Genomic DNA, 17,880 nt, shown 5'->3' on the forward strand with positions numbered 1-17,880 from the left:
ACGTCCCTATTTAGCACTTTAGCTCACATAGCTATACTAGTGTTGCTAAAAATTTTGTCCTCCCGTCCCACTCCTTAATGTTACGGCACAAGGTTACAGTGTTTATGTAAAGAAATAGCACATTTTGGATCGTGTGCAATTCCAGCTCATTAGCATTGAAGCTACAGACACACCTACTGTAAATGAAACATCAAAATTGCCACAATAGGAGCTGGTTGTGTCATCCTGGCACACGTTTGACTGAAAAAAAAAACTATAAACTCATCGCCTAAATGCTGATTCCTATAATTAAAAGGATGCTGTAAACGATCAATTAAATCGCATCACGGATAGAACCTGAAAGCTAAGAGCTGTGCCTGTGATTGTTTACACCGATTAAGCCAAAGGCACATAACACATTGTGGTGGTGTTTTTTTGGGTGGAATGCATCAGACTTAATTCCATATTACAATCTAGCTGCCACCATCTGTATTTGTGCTGCGCCGCACCAAGAGGATTACAGGGAGATTTGAGGAATGAAACCTTAATATTTATCAAATATGCATTGACAAAATATAATGCCAGAATAAGATTTACACTGAGAGAATTCTATATTAAGGATTAGTGCATACAGTGATAGCTACATAGGTTTGTTTGCAATCATGATGGGTCTGCACCAGCCATAAACTAAACCCTAATGCGTGCTGGTAAGTGAATGAGTCATCACTTAGGAGCGCTCGCTGCTTCTTCATTCATGTTTGATTAAATGAAGATGTATGGTGCCATGCAAATAATCCAAGCAGTCGAGAGTCACAGGAAGACTTTTAATGATATTGCTGATAATAATAATCATAGATTAGATTTTGTAGTGCTTTTTAAAAAAAGGTACCCAAAGCGCTTCACAATGAAGTGAAGCCATTATTCAGTCACACCCTGGTGGTGGTAAACTACATCTGTATCCACAGCTGCCCTGGGGTAGTCTGACAGAAATTGGCTGCCAAACATTCATTCGAATTCATACACCAGAGTGTGGGCAGCACTGGAGGCAAGGTGGGTGAAGTGAAGGATCAAACCGCGGGATGACCTTGATGACCTGCGCTACCTCTTGAGCGTGAGCAGTTCAATGCCCCTGTCCAAATTGCAATTATGATTCATTCTGGGAATGTGTTTTTTTTTCCTTGGCTCACCAACATGACGGATAACATCACACGACATGTCTCCTCACCTCAGCGCACCTCGGAGACCTGAGTTGAGCGAGCATCAAAGAAATAACGTTCCATGGTTCTGCGTTTTCTTTGTCTTCTTAGTGATTAGTGATTTTGTTTTTCCCAATGAACAACCGGCCTTAACAAGAAGAGAAAACAAACGGCGAAGAAGAAATAGAACACACAGCCCAAAGTCACTTGTAGTCAAAGTTAAACGGTAGCACGCTTTATTGTTGTCATGTTTTTACACGTGTAAGAATGTTGCCAAGTGAGATGCGTGAGGCGCCGTCTGAGACGCAACTCATCACCACTTAAGAACGCTGAAGAACAGTTAAGAACGTTTCGACAGCTGTAAATTATTTTTACTCTTGTATGACTGGTAATTTCAACATGTTACAGTGCAATCCCAGTTGTCATCATTAATTTGTGCCAAAACCGAGGCAATTTTTCCCCATAAGGCAGGGCAAGGCAACCCGCGCCTCCGGAGTCACATGTGGCTCTTCAGCCTCCTCGTTGTGGCTCCTTTCGGTCATGACAAAAGAAAAAAAAAAGGTTATTTATTATTGTATTATTGTAGTGAAAAAATGAAAGCAATATAAATGGAGAAGTTATACACACATATACACAGCCGTGTACATGTTGATTGAGCCACAGGTTTATTGCACGGTTTATTGCACAGTTAATGTACAGGAGCAGTTTTTATCTGTGTATTATTTTACTTTGGTTTATTTTATATCTTGCAGCTGAGAGTGAACCTTTAACCTTTAGATCCAGAAGAAAACCGCCATTACAAAAAATGCAATTTTTGTGAATAACGACTGAACTAATATTGATATCATTATGAATCCAATTGCTAATGCTATGTTTTCATGCGTGAGGAATGTAAATATGTAGATCAAATACACGTAGGACTAATATTTATGCTATAAATCACAAAGTGTGGCCCGGGGGCCATTTGTGGCCCACGGCTGTGATTGTATCGGCCCACAACACAGTCTAAAAAAATGTAGTTTCACAAGGAAACTTATGAAAAAAACAAGAGCAGCAAAAATGGGAAAATCAAACAAAAGTCAAAATATTTAGAAAAGAGTTATAATCTAGCGAGGAAAAAAGCCATAATTTCACAAGAATAAAGTAATAGTGTGAGGAAAAATGTCATTTTAGTAGCATGAAGTTGAAATATTAATATTATTTTTATTAAGTCAAAAACAATGAATAAACTTAGGTTGGGGGGAAATTTATAACATGGGAATAAAGTGAAAATATTAGAAGAAAATATACAAGAAGAAAGTTTAAATATTTTGAAAATTATTTAAAAAAAATAAAACAAACAACAGAAATTTTACCAGAGTAAAGTCAAAATATGAGGAAAAAAAAATTGTTTTCTAAAGAGAGAAAAGTTGCAATTTGATGAGAATAAACTTCTAAAATGAGGAAAAATATCATTTTAGTAACAATGTTGAAATAAAGAAAAAATACATTCTTGTTTTAAAAGATTTAAAGAGAACATTTACAAGAGGAAAGCTGAAATTAAATAGTTGAAAAAAAACAGCAGAAATGGAAAAAACAGCTGTAATTTTACGGGAATAAAGTCAAAATATTAAGAAAAAATCTCATAATTGAATGAAGAACAAAAGTTGCATTTTTAAAAGAATAAACAAAAAGTTCATTTTTAGTCGCATTTCACCCATATTACAAAGGTGAAATGCATTTTTTTCTTGAGCTACATGTAGCTTCTTAGCATATCTCTGTGTTGGTTTACAAAACATCAAAGTGGCCCTTGCATTCTTTCATTTTTCAGTATGTGGCCCTTGCTGGAAAAAGTTTGGACACCCCTGATTTAAATGAATCAACATTTACTACAATTTCTTACTGCGAGATGAGCTTTGACTGATATCATCCCCCTCACCCCCCTTGCTTCTACGCTAGTCACGTGGCTTTTAAGCCACAACAGGCCCAGCTCGTCCTGACCTGACAAACTGCATTCTCAATGACCTTTTCCCTCACTGGGCAAAAAAAAAAAGATGTCTGCATTCTCTTCAACAACTGTGACTAAGACGAGCCGTGGTGCATCTAAAAATCCCTCAGAACTGTTTGCATTCTTTACCCGTGTTGCTTTTATCTTTCCACCGTATGACATGCAAGTCAGTCGCATGGAACAGCATTATGAAGCATTTGACTTTCCACTGGACGTCCATTCCATTAGGAAGACAGAACCACACTCCGAGTGTCTCAAAAGAAGTCCAAGATCACATCATAGAACAAAATGGTGGATCCGCCACAGCGGCGCAGCGGGAAATGAACTCTGACATGAGAGCTTATGAACCTTGGGGCCCCTGGTGCATCCTGGGAAATGATGGCATTCAGTCAAGAAATGAAATCCCCACACAAAATCCCAATGTCCCCTAAAATGGACATGTATGTTGGCCGCAATCATAACATAAACAGCCTTTTCTCATTTCCTCTAATTTCAAGCAGGTGATTCATCACTGGGAGCATTCATTGAGCACAGACGACAACAACAGAAAGGCTCAGAGTAACAAGGTCAACGTCGGGCCAAGTTGGAGACTGGCAGCCTGTCGGAAACTGTCTTTCTTTCATGCCGATGGACGCGCCAGCACCGCAAACGCGGCTGCCAGCACAAAGAGAGCAGGAAGTAAACAGACTACTACCATCCTAACTAAAAGAAAACGGCCGGGTCAAAGATTTTTCTGTGAATTTCCCCATCTTTCTGGTGTTAGTCGCCGCACTGTAATGGCCCGTTTTTCCCCAAACCGTGGGACAACAGCGTGGACATCATTAGCTAAGTGGTGGCGGGATGACAGGCCGCAATCGATAAAAGGCCAGGCTCAACCATCCGCGGCCCGAGAGGTGCTTAGTCATCAGCCGGGGCTTGCGTAAGGCGTCGCCAGGGCCAACGATTGGGACCGTGTGAGATAAGCAACGGGCAGTGTCAAGGCTTTAAAGCCCGTGATACTGTATCTAATACATAGCTCCGCACCGCCACCTTATCTTCCCACTTTAAAGAGAATATGATGCCCGCTGTCATGCCGCCGCTCGGAGGCCAGAAACAATCTGACATCAATGCTACGAGGGTCGGATTAGGACGGGGCACTCCGATTGTTTTTACACATTATTTTGAAAGGTAAAGAAAATTCTCCCGAGAATGTTCTGAACCCCTGTTTCCGTGTCGTTAGTGTGCGCGACTGAATAATACAGAGAGGAAGAGGAAGGACATCATCACCTTTATTCTTTTCAGTTAAGTGTTAAAGTTTAACCTCCACGATGTCTCCCAAGGCAGTGAGGCACATCATCTGGTGGCAGCGCATAAAAGAAAGTGAAAGTGAAATCAGACGTGGTAAGAGAAATCAACAGTGGCTGTATGCCCGCTCAGAGCTGCTGAAACGCGGCAATCATCATGAAGGATAAAGATGGTATTCTTGAACATGTGAAAGGATTCTTCGACAATAAAATGGACAGTGATAACAGCATAAGCAGTGTAGCGGTGTCATTACCTAGCCTGTCAACCACAGCTATAAAAGTAAAGTTATGTCTTTTTTTTCTTTTTCTTTATTCTAGGGGTGTAACGATTGCTCGAATAATTCGAGTACCTCAATGACAAAAAATAGAGGATTTTTTTCTGCCTCGACGAATCGCTTTCATCACCAACGCGCTATTGTCACCCACGCAGAGGACGAAGAAGGAAGCGGATGGCAGGGGAAGATTGAAGAGGCGAGAGAATGCGACAAGGCAACAAAAGGAACAAAGGAAAACAAAGAATAAAGTTGCAATTTTGTCGGCAAACCAAATGTAAAAAACAGACCTAAAATGTGTCTAACGAGCAAATTGAACACCGTGACGTGTAACATAACGTTAGCCGCGTGGAGGGCCAGCTTTCGCTTACTTATGGCTACTGTCCAATGTGTGGCACGTTGTTACCATGGCAACGTGACGTCATACAGGCTTTATTTCAGCTGCAAAAACACAGCGCTGTGACGGAAAATAAGTTTGACAAATAAAATGCTTGATCATCTAAAAAAATGAAACCCATTGGTCGTTTATTATTTAGTGGAATGTTTTATTTTTCTCTTGTGTATTTATCATAACCCTAACCAAGAAAAACTTTTTTTTTCCATTCCTCCATTAATGAAAAACACTTTCTGTACAATAGTGGATTACTAAAATATTCGATAGCTGCAGCCCTACGTCATTTAATGATTGTATTTAATCTTTCTATTACCATATATTAGGTCTTTCAAGTGTTCTGTGTACAGTGTGAGCGAGTAAGATCCTACTTAACACCAAAACTCATCTTATGTCACAGTCTCGGAACCAAACTGGCGCGCATTGCGAGGACCACATGTAGCTGAAAGGGACATCTTCGGTCCCGTGACACCACAGTTCACTCCAGCTGGGAACTCGGCTGTTATTGTTGACTCCAGCCTGAAATTTGACAAACAGGTTAATGCTGTTGTGAAAACAAGTTTCTTCCAGCTTTGACTCCGGTCCAAAGTCAAACCTTTTCTGTCTCGTGCTGACCTTGAAAAAGCCATTCATGCCTTCATCGGTTCCGGGATCGACTGCTCCAACGCCCTCTATATTGGACTAAATAAATGTCTTCTCCACAGACTTGAACTGGTACAAAATGCTGGTGCTCGCCTCCTCTCCAGCACCTCAAAACATGCCCATATTACCCCCATTCTCTTCTCTTTCAGGGTGGATTTTAAGATGTTTCTGTTTGTGCTCAAGGCCGTTAATGATCACACACACAAAAAAAGAAAAAAAACTCCACACAACCAAGATCATCTTTAATTAAAACGATAATTACCGTAGTGCCATCTTTATTGTTAATGGTAACAAAATAACCAAATGTGGTACCGTACGAGAATGCGACGAGACAAGATTTTAACTAGGGTTGGGCATCGTTTGAATTTGAGCGATTCCGGTTCTGATTCTTCGTTTGTACTCCGGTTCCTAACAATTCTCGATTCCGATTCTTGTCAGAGGTAGGGTCATAAAAGTTTGCATGGTTTAAATGAGGGCGCTAACCAAAGTAACACTTGACGCGGGGTCTGGTCAACTTCCTGGCTAAAGCTAGCGTTAACATCAGGTAAAGTTGGCGTCTTCTTACTTGGTATCATACGGCCATTTTTTCGGGTCTGCGGGCTTGTCAATCACCAAACGTAGGCATGGGAATTTTAAAAAATGAAAAAATGAACGATTCCAGGTCAATCGGAATGTTAGTCCCGGTTCCCATCGATGCTCGATGCCCAACCCTAAAGTTCAATGAAAAAATATAAAAAATAAATGACAATATATTTCATTTCTACAATGTTGCCTTGCATTGCTCCTCACGAGACTACCCTCTTCTGCACGCCGTGTGTATGCTAGCGGCTCCGCCTCCACCCACCGCGACAAAGAGACTGTATGACTCCATTCATGCCGTTGTTCTACGGAACAACCACGCCAAGGTGCTGAAACCAACCCTCCTCCTGCCTGTTTGGAGTGGGAGACGAGGAAAACAGACACGCATGCACATGGCGATATACTGAGGCCGGCAAAATTATCAAGTTCATTTTCATTTATTGAGTGATTATTTCACGTGTTAATGATTTATTTTGAATTAATCATTTAGAGCCCATGAGACAGGTTTTTTTTTTCCTGAATGATAAATCTTGTCACGCTTTAATCTTGCGAGATCTTGCGACATGAGGTCTTGTGACACCCCATGTGATAACCATTATCTTCAAGTTAGCATCAGAATTCCTTCTCTGTTTGCAAACTTGCCCAACCCCTTTATTGCGGCATCTCTCCTGGTGACTGGTGTGTGTGTGTGTGTGTGTGTGTGTGTGTGTGTGTGTGTGTGTGTGTGTGTGTGTGTGTGTGTGTGTGTGTGTGCGCCGTGACAGGAAAAAGGTAGGAATGTACAATATACTACTATATGATTGTGTGTGTTTGTGTGGGAGACGGCACGTGTTCGCGAGGGACATGCCAAAGGCCAACGCTGTGGTCGGACCCCCCCACCACCACCACCCGAAGTGGCATCTGAGACAAACATCGGGTGACAAAGCGGCACCATTTCCGTGTCCTTAACCGCGGCTGACAATTCCGCTGCATCATGCCCTTGAAAATGGCAACATTAAAATAGCTGCTGACGACGTGAAGGGGAAAAAAACAAGGAGGAGGAGAAGCAGAAACAAGAGTGAAGTTTTTGTCTGCTGCCCGTTTTCCCTTTTCGTCTATGATGTGTGACTAAATCGGCCAGCTGTAATTGCCTTGAGGCAGTTAAAGTGACACATCCAATGACATTGCTTCACACACACACACACGTCTCCCACCAAGCTTCGTAAGCCCTGCATGACATCATTCAAGTATATATTAAAACTACACAACATTATCAGGCCACAATGAACAAACTGTATTTTCTGTCTATAAAAATAGATGCCCAAGGAACTGTGATTCAATTGTTTCTTTGCACTGACTTTACAGCGAGTCATCAAAATAAAGGCTATTCGGCTTGGGACATGCAGGCAACGCCGACAGAGCGCTGCAGAATGTAAATAAAGCGAGCAGCGGGCGTCTATGCTGAAAATGTAATACTCCACATAATAACTCAAATTTCCTCGGCGCCACACGGTCAGGTTTATGTCAAACATGCTGCCAAGAAAGTTCTGGAAAACGCCATAAGGGACTCCCCTAACAAAGTTTAGGACAAAACGTAGCATGTAGCATGTGACTGGAAATTACATCTACAATACGGACGTCCCGATCCGATCTTCAGGATCGGGATCGGCTGCCGATCCGCTGTATTTTGAAGATTGAATAATTTCGGCTCCTTTCGGGTGTAACGATTCATTCACTACATTGATGCATGGATTTATATTCCTACAATTCAACTACATCCATCTGGGTTCTAGAGTTTCCATTCAGGACGACTTATATATCGATCTAACATCATTTAAAATGTAATCAATCGATTGAACTGATACTAGGAACTAAAGCATTGGATTTAAGCAAGGCAGGCTTTATATGGATGTGTGGTTTTTAGCACTAATCGTTACTCGATTCAGTCTGCCTGTCTGTGACGTCATGGTCTTCCGGGTATGTGGTGGTCATGGGAGTTGTAGTGGACCTATGAAACACAATTGATTCACTTCTTTTCACGCTGAGCCGTACGTCAACATCGCCACCATATTGGATGTGGCAAGAGTCGGAACGGAGAAGATGCCTCATTCATGTGCTGCATGGAAGTGTACGACTCATTTTACTGCCCAAACCAAATCCCAGGGAATATCCTTTCACAGGTAAGACTTAACAAGGACCTTTGATGGTCTTTGGCCCATAGACTGCATGATTTGGGAGTTTTGAGAACATCATTTGCCCACGTTGTAGAAAACACTGTGTTCCCGCGTACAATTCATTCATTGCCATCGCCCACTCTGCCACTACTTTCAAACACACGCATACACATATGCACGTACATGAAACATGTCAGTCATGAATGCGTATCCCTCACACACACACGTACACGCGCACACACGGTGCTGGCAGAACAAATGTGGAGTGATGAGATTAAGAATGTGGGAAAGCAAAGCAATGAGTTCTCATATGTTACACATATGTAACACATTCATTTGCTGAGGAATTTGCACAAAGTCCATCACCTTGGGGTGCAAAGTGCAGGCTTGGATTTCACTGTTTAAAGTAAATAATTCATCATGGCAAGCGATACCAACCTCTCTTCATCCTGAATTTGTACTGCATTTTGAAGTCATTTTTTGTACTCATTTATTCTTAAGTATGTCAGCATTATCAATCATTTATACTTGATTCCCTTACAAAAACAACAGGAATCTAGGAAAGTTTTAAAAAGTACATTCAGCAATACTTTGCTTGCATTATTTTTAATGTTTTGAAGAGCTATTTTCATAACCATATTCAATTCCACAAATTCATGTTTGTAACAAAAGCTTATTATTAAAAAAAAAAGGATTGGTATCGGATCGACAAGACTATAAAACATCCCTAATTTACAGCATACAGTCCTGTACAACCTGAAATGAAAAGGAGTCCAGGGGTGTAAAACCACAAAACAATCCCCTTTAATATGTACATCATCTTACGGTTTTCTTCAAAGCTCAGAAACTATTCTACGCACAATGTTCAATGTTTAAAATATACGTGACACTCCCTTGGGGGGGGGGGTTCTCCGTGACCCATTAGGAAGCAGCGCTAGTCCAACCTACTGAACTCCAGGCAGCGGTGGCCTCATTTTACTGGCAGCCGCACAATCACAACATCTTATCTACGGACACGCTGAGTCATGGAATTCAGCTGTGGCCAATAGCCAAGCAGCAGGTTTACTTACGGCCGCCATTGATTGGTTGATCGCGGGAGTGCAAAGCTGAAAGGGCACATACCAGCGGAAGGAGCAGAGCCTGGAGCAGAAACCAACCACAGCTTGTTCGCTCTCTTTGTTTTCCCCTCACTCTGACTACCTGCTTTGTGGCAACACCTTCTCCCTGTTCCTGTTCCTGTTGCTGCAGTGGCAGAATTACATGCACAGTCCCAGTCGATATCTGTCAGTCAAACTACACTAATGTCCCCCTAGGACTAATTACTGGTTTCTACCTTCTCCAGGGCCAAAAAGGAAAGAAAATGTCCTCAGTAATTGATTGACTGCCACTGAAAATGACTCCACACACAGCCATTATTGTTTAAACAGCATCATTGTGTCTTGCCTACAGTCAAACACTGTGGGCTGCATGAGTGCTGCCGGCAAAGGGTGAGCTCCAGTTCAATGAGGGAAGCATAAATGCCAAAATGTACTGTGAGACTGAAGCAACGCATGATCTCCTCCCTGGGGAAACATGATAACGAGCCCAAGTACAGTCCAAGATGATCATGTGCCTTGCTGACGAAATTGAAGGTGATGGAGTGGCTGAGTATGTTTCACCCAAACCTGAACCCCACTGGGCACCCGTGTGGCATCCACAGCTCCCCCAGTGATATCATCATGGAGGAGTGGAAGAGGATTTCAGTAACAACCTGTGAATTCCCTGCGCAAGAGGAGGCTGTACTAGATAACAATGGTGCTCACTAGGCCTGTCACGATAAATTTTGTTTTGTTGGTCGATAATTGTGCCACAAATTATCGTCAATCGATTTTATCCCACAACATATTTTTTCATTATTTGTCATGACAAGTGTTCTTCACATTTGAACCACGAGATGGTAGTCAAGTATAGTGTACGGTGTACCTGTGTGAGACATTAGCTTGACACACAAGTTGCCTGTATGGATGTTTTTGCAATTTAGTATGATTCTGTTTAAACCGAAATGTTCCCACACTGGGGCTGTCGGTTGTGGCATTCGCCTCAGAAACCATCACTTCTGCGGCTTCTTCATGTCAGCGTATGCTGCCTCATGAAGCTAACTGCTAAAACCTCACTACTGCACTCACTAGAAGCCCCGCCTCCACAAAGAAAAATGAGATGAGGGCCTGCTCTCTCCGTTCATTCCACTATAGAACCAATGCTCACGGACAGATGCAGAGTGAAGCCTCTTGTCGTCCGGCCTGTGTGGCACAGGGACGAGCAGATGAAACACACACATGCATGCACACGTCAATTTATCCAGGGTGTCATAATTATTGACCTGTTTTTTTTTTTTAATCGTTCGATTAATCGATTATCGTGACAGGCCTAGTGCTGTATGCTAAATATTGTCGCTTTGGACTCAATTTGGATATGCTTATGAGCCTCCATGAACCATAACTCCCCAGTTTCGGCAGTACTCATGCGGCCCCAGACCTTGAGGATGTTACCACCACAATTATATTGATACTCACTTGGACACACTGACTACTTTGAAGTACAGTATATCCAAGTTTACTTTCTATAGTATTGTCCCTTGAGAAGACACAATATAAAACCTGGGGTGCGGGGGACTACTGTAATTGTATCAGCTGCTCATATCCAGGCATCGCCATTCCATTAAGGGCTTACATCCTGGTCCTTCATCTCCATGGACACCAGGCTTCCAAACACTGTCTCTGTGGATTCTATTTTTTAAAAGGGCCTCTTTAATCGCTTTCACTTCCTTAGAGCTGCCCTTGAAACCATTAATCATATATAAAAGCCTTACTCACTACCAGCAATCCCCATTAATAGTCCGTTTGAATTGGAAAACAATAGTGTTGTAGCGCGGACACAAAATATGGCAAATGCAATTTTTGTAAATGATTCATTCAAAGTTCTTGGGTGAGCCATTTATTATAAAGCAACCGCATGCTGGCAACATTTAATAGTCGTTTTGTTCCCAGAATTGCTGACTTGAGGTCAGTCGTCTTGCACATTCTGCTAACGTACCTCTAAACAGAGAGTCGGGGCAAAGTACAGAGGGGTTTTTATCAACAGTACAATATGCAAAACATCCACTGGGGAGAGAAGAGAACCCCGTTTCAACCACGGCAGGCACACTTTCTAATGGAAATTCAGATGCAATCATCCCAGAATGCACCTCTCACTGCCTAATAATCAGTCACCAGAACAAAGCCACCATTGAGCGGAGAGTGACTGTAATCTGGACCACCAAACTCCACCAAAGCTGCCTGCTATAATTAGCTCCTTTCTCCATCAAACACAGGCTTACACTGACTTACAAGCGAGCCTCGGCCGCGCAACATGAGCGAGAGAGAGATTTAGTCAAGACACACAATTTTAGATGAGCGGCGTATGAAGTCAGCCAGCGCTGACAGGTCGGCTCGTGGGAGAAAATTTGCAAATGAGCAGGTGACGGGCCTCGTTCGGCGGCACGGCGGTTTGCGGCAATAAAAGCGTGGGTTGACATGAAAATAATAGGGTGTAGTGCAGGTTTTCAAATGGGGTGGTACTTGCATCTAAAACCACCTTGTTCGCATTACAAATAATCTCTCGATTGGGCTTCGTGCATCCATTTGATGAGCGAACACACCCCTCCTGGTTCCCTGCAAGAAAGCGTGCCAAACTCTGATATGTCCAGATAATTAGGGGACTTAATCTCACTTGCAGTGTCCTAATCAGAGCACACGTACAGTATCTGGCCTACAGCCAGACAAGCAAACCCTGCCTCCCTCTTAATCCCAAAACTGGAAGTACAGCACACGGCTCGACGGCAGATGGTACAAGGGTGAGCGGGTACGCAAATGTACAGTTAGGAAGTATGGCAGGGCTATTCCAAGAAATTGTTCTGGAGGGCCACATTGTCAGAAAGCCAAGGACCGGAGGGGACAGACTTCTCCCTTCACTATTATTCCTATTTTGTATAGAACGTCAGCGCAAGGCCCTCATGCCTTCACATTTCTACCTCACTGAATGGCTGATATCATCGGAAATAACATCACAAAATAAAACACAAGCAATACGTTTACGCTTGTCAAAGATCCTCTGATAGTTGAAGAAAGTAATCAGTACAGTAATCCCTCGTTTATTGCAGATAATTTGTTCCAGACGCGACTCTGAGAAGTGAATTTTCGCAAAAGTAGGATTCCTTATTTATAGGGTTGGGCGACATAAACCTTAGCATGTATCACGATATTATTGGGATGTATCACGACATGACGATACAATTAAATTCAGCGAGGTCTTGTATAAAAAGCTACAAACCTTAACCCATATGATTAAAAAGAATGACATTAAAAGTAAGCATTGCCAGACAACCAGCATCATCCAACACACAGCATCATCTCCCAACTGAAGAGCAGTGTCACTGGCAGATTACTATCACTGTCCTGCTCCACTGACAGACTGAGCAGATCATTCCTTCCCCCACGTCATGCGGCTTTTCAACACAACAGAGAGGGTGCCATAAACACACACACAAGACTGGTCTTTTTATATAATGATGTATTATTAATCATCATCATTATTATTATCAAATTATCAAATTGGAAGTGAACCGTATTTATTTATTTATTCTTATTCTATTTTCTTATTTTTCTTTTTTTTCTCTACTGTCTTGCCTTGGTTGTTTTATTTTGTGATTAAGATTATTATGACATTTTTGGAGAGCTGCCCGAACCGTGAATGAATAAAGTATGTATGTATCTATCTACCTACCTATCTGTCCATCTACGGCACTGCGTAGGGAGTGTCCAAAGCAAGCCCGTCTATTCCACTTGTTGCTTTCACAGCATTAGATCCATTGTCAGTAGTTACACACACTTGTTGCTTCTCATCTAAGTCGCACTCCTGGAGAAACTCCTTCAACTCACTTGCCATGTTTTCACCTCTGGGGAAAAAAAAAACCTTGTCTTGAGACAGGCTGGCTTCAAAGTCCAGTCGCTAGTTATGTAGTGGACAGTGAGGCTAATATACATAGAAAACCTGTTTACAACCTTCTAAATACGTTTTTTTAACATTATTAGAGCCCTCTAGACATAAAGGGGCTAACGTTTGGCCCTTAGTTGCTAGCTCAGAGTCCAGTGGAGTTTCATTTCAGAGCCTCTACGTTGAAGCACTACAAAACTGAACATACAGAAATAAAGCACGTTAATTGTGACTTACACGAAAAATAAAATCACTTCTCAGTGACTTTCAGCCTGACTGAAATGCATTTAAAGAAATGCGTTAGCTCCGTGCTAATTTACATTGGAAAACCCGTATGCGCGCTACCGATTAGCATGAGCGATTTACACAATTTCAACACCTCCAAATATGTCAACTAATCAGACATTTAAATGTGCATTCCATTTAAACAGACGATGCTTAATGCTTAATGAGCTTAACATACTTTCAGGCAAACATTTTCTACGGCTCAACAAGAGACAGGGCTGACACACAGCAGCTGCTTCCTGACTACGGCAATACCCCGAGGACAAACGGAGGACATTTTAGAAATCTGCGGCAAATATACTTCCGGGTTTTTCAACTGAACTTGGTCTGATGTTATTCACAGCAGGGTTTGGCCCGCGGGCCGCCAGTTGAATATCCCTGAAGTAGAGGATTTGCGCTGCAATGGGCCCAATCAAGCAAAAAAGCAGAAGTGCTGACAGCTGCTGATGCATTTACCTGCGAGCAAATCATAAAACTACGTGTGTGTGTGTGTGTGTGTGTGTGTGTGTGTGTGTGTGTGTGTGCGCGTGTGTGTGTGTGTGTGTGTGTGTGTGTTGACTTCCTTCGCACCACCGTCCTCCCAGGGCAGTTGATTAAACTCAATGACTCATCAAAACAACACTGCCCCTGTAGGTGTGCAAGTCAAAAGTAACTGCTTGGATAAGAGCAAAATAAAGTGCCACTTTCAAGAGGAAATGTATGGGATTCACTATGGGAAAAATTACCAATTGTAAGTTTTGGAAGACGTACATGTAATTCATTTGTTTTATTTCTTTTCTTGGGAGAATGAACAGAATAAGATTTTCATTGCATGGTATAACTGCTGTTTTACTATGCACATGACAATAAAACTCTCTTGTATCTTGTATCTTGTATGTAACAGAGTTTCAGAATCAAACAATTCATGATGGCCAATTAGTTCCTAAATAGGGTCTATGCCCCCGGTGGTGGGTGGGTGTTTTGTAGAGCACATTGAGCTGTATAGTCAAACTTCGATTTTTGTACGCCCAAGTTTTCATCAGGGTGTCCCGATCCGATATTACGAAGGAGGATTAGGGCCACATTGAAAGAAAAAAAAATCGGAGATTTCGAGAATAAAGTCAGAATTTTACGAGAAACAAATTTAAATTTGTAAATTTATGAGAAAAAGAGTTGTGATATTACCTTTGCCCAAGGCCAAAGGTCACATAAGTCCCCCCTTTTCATAGCTATCTCAGACAATGCCTGTTGCGACAGACAAAATAATCTGAGATTTTGAGAATAAAGTTGGAAATCTACGAGAAAAAAACTTGTCATACATTCACGAGAAAAAACTGGTACCTTTATGTTCCAGACATTGCCTGAGACAGCTATGAAAAGGGGGCACTTATGTGACCGTTGGCCTGGGGCGTGTGGAGGGGGCAGGGTAAAGAAGTGAGAAGGGCTAGCCATGCTAATCTCTTTGTGCTCAACTGCTCTGTTTTGCTGCCACGTTATAAATAAAAGCTTGCCTGAAGCAAGAGGAAAGTTTCCTTCCTTCCTGAAGAGGGTGGTTTCCCTCTGACACCTAATAACAAAAGTTAGCCATTCACTTATAGCGGCTAGTTAGGTAGAAAAAAAGTGAATTGTTTGATGGCTTTACTTCACGTCTTGAACTCCACTGTAGAAATGTGTGTTTTTCTACTCTTCCCTTTCTTAAACTATTATTTCATGAAGAAATGGAAAATGTGCCCGTTGCTGGAACCTTTTGAATATGTTGCCTTGACTTCGGCTGCGTTGTCTTTTTCAAAATCATTTTCAATTCTTGCATAACGGGAATGTTTGATAGCACATGCTAACTGGACGTAACACACGACCAGATTACGTAGCTATTTTGATGGACATATTACTTACACAACTATTGAGGAATGATGTATAATTATCTTTATTGTCATATTGAATTGAATTGTGAATTATTTGTGAATGATATCAACTTCTTGGATTACCTGCAAACTTTGAAACTGTGAATGTGAAATATTAATCACTAGTATTAGTATAGTACTTTCAAACTTTACCGTTTAGATTTCTTATATATAACCTCTGCCACTTCAACACTTACCTTTGTACCACTTCAAGCTATTCAATTGACTTGAACCACTTGAATTTCAATAAATAACTGCAAGAATTCGACTGTTCGAAAAGTTCTGACCGGTAGTGTAGTGCAAAACACCCACACACAGACGTTACACACAATTTGTTAAAAAAAAAAAAAATCTTCCTACCTGAGTTTTTGATACACCAATGACACAGCAGTGAGTGCGCACGCACGCACACACACCACATCCTTTGCCACCAGTCTCACACTTTCAATCCGTCAGCATCAATCATAAAATGCGCGTGGCAGTAAAGGAGAGATGTCTCCCGGAATGAAGTGGCCGAATATCCAGACAGAAGGGAAGGAAAGGGAAGCACCGGCTAGAAAGGGAGTGGCTGGCCGGGGAGGGGGCTGCAATGACCACTTTGCACTGAAATGAAGCCGTGACACATGGGTGGCACAAAATAGATTCGTGCTCATTCTTAACATGAGCTCATTCTCATAAGTGGATCATCATAAAACATGGCATGGTGCAGGAAATGGGATAGAAATGCCTCAAATATGCTGAACAGACTGACTAACAGAAATATGCAGCCACTGGGGATGATTATTAAGGATTTCTGTCCCTGAAAGCACTAAAACATGCCAACTTGACAACTGAAAACTAGACAGCACCGCACTTAAATGCATTTGTTGCGCATTGTGGTGACTGGATCCAATATTTTACCCGCCAGTCATGATTGTTGTTTCAAGCCAACATATTGTGTGCACTTTCTGCAGGCCTGACCAATGCATTCCAGGTGTTCCGCTGCAAACAGTTGCTTTTAATGTTTGGAACAGTCGCGGGTGTGTTAACTTGCTGTGTATTAGCTTCCAAAGAGCACACTAGCATTGTTATTATTACAATAATAGCAAGAATTTGATTACAAGTAAGGGGGTTGATCACAAGCACTGGGGAGAACTCGGGTTGATTCCCAGTTCCTTGTTATTCACAAATGTTTATAATTCGACACATTACTTAGCAGGGGGGGGAAAGCAAATTGAGACTTAATTTAAAAGGAGTACCTACCATAACATTCCTTCCTCTCTGGACTCCGTCCACTCGTTTCTCTTCTCTCTTGGGGAGTCTTTAAAAAAAACACAAAAACGCTCCCGGCCAACACTTATTATCCGCGTTATCTGCCTCGAAATGGTCTAAATGTTCAGTTTCCCCACTTTCTACGCTGGTGACTTAAGTTTTCACATTAGCATTCGCGTTCCGGAGTGCTAACCGACATGCTAGTTAGGACGCAAGCGGGGAAAATGCAGCACAAAGTCTTCCTCAACGAAACAAGAAGCAAAAGAACGGGGGTGCTGTTGCTGCGACTTCTTTCCAAAAATCGCTCTTTTTGGAGAAGTCTTGCTTGCTTCGCCACCACGTTGTTTGGAGCAATTATTATTTCCTTTGTTGTGTCCGATATAACAAAACAAAAAATGGGGAGGGGAGCGATCGAGGTCTCGTTTCTTGAAATGACCCCGAGTGGAGCCAACGATCCCCGTCTTCGTTAGTCTAGTTTAGCTCCCTAGCAAGCTACAAAAAATGTGTGACGGTTGTGGGTTCTTTTTTTGTCAGCTTCCCAATAATGGCGGCCCCTTTTTTCCCGACTCCAAGCAGCAGCAGCAGCAGCAGCAGCATCTCCCCTCCTCTTTCACTGCCAACACAGAGAGACAGTCTCGCCCAGCGGTTCACACACACCATTACAACACACACCCCTGGTCACCATTATTCCACGTATACTTTAGGACGCGTTAGATCGATCTACACTATACTTGTAAATGTGTTCACATGTGGTGGAATTGTATTTATACTTTTGGAAATGCAAAAGTATCTATCCATCTATCCATCTATCCATCTATCTATCTATCTATCTATCTATCTATCTATCTATCTATCTGTCTGTCTGTCTGTCTGTCTGTCTGTCTGTCTGTCTGTCCGTCCATCTGTCTGTCTGTCTATCCATCCAAGTGTACTTTCGTTCGCGGGTCATGAGGTTGTTTAGGCCACTTAGCT

The 17,880-nt window shown here is 42.1% G+C and overlaps 1 protein-coding gene across 2 annotated transcripts in view; it reads right to left on the reverse strand.

The window, feature by feature from the left end:
* Positions 1–17,547, reverse strand: part of arhgap35a (Rho GTPase activating protein 35a) — a 99,055-nt gene extending 81,508 nt beyond the window's left edge. Inside the window, exon 1 of one of the 2 annotated variants that reach the window (XM_054794844.1) lies at positions 16,900–17,547. The gene's annotated coding sequence lies outside the window, so the exon portion shown is untranslated. Of the gene's footprint in view, positions 1–16,017; positions 16,853–16,899 lie in introns of those variants that run through there. The other variant, XM_054794845.1, reaches the window with a different exon arrangement.
* Between the last annotated feature and the right edge of the window lie 333 nt (positions 17,548–17,880).

The sequence above is a fragment of the Dunckerocampus dactyliophorus genome, chromosome 12 (genome assembly GCF_027744805.1).
Source record: "Dunckerocampus dactyliophorus isolate RoL2022-P2 chromosome 12, RoL_Ddac_1.1, whole genome shotgun sequence".
Lineage (NCBI taxonomy): Eukaryota > Metazoa > Chordata > Actinopteri > Syngnathiformes > Syngnathidae > Dunckerocampus > Dunckerocampus dactyliophorus.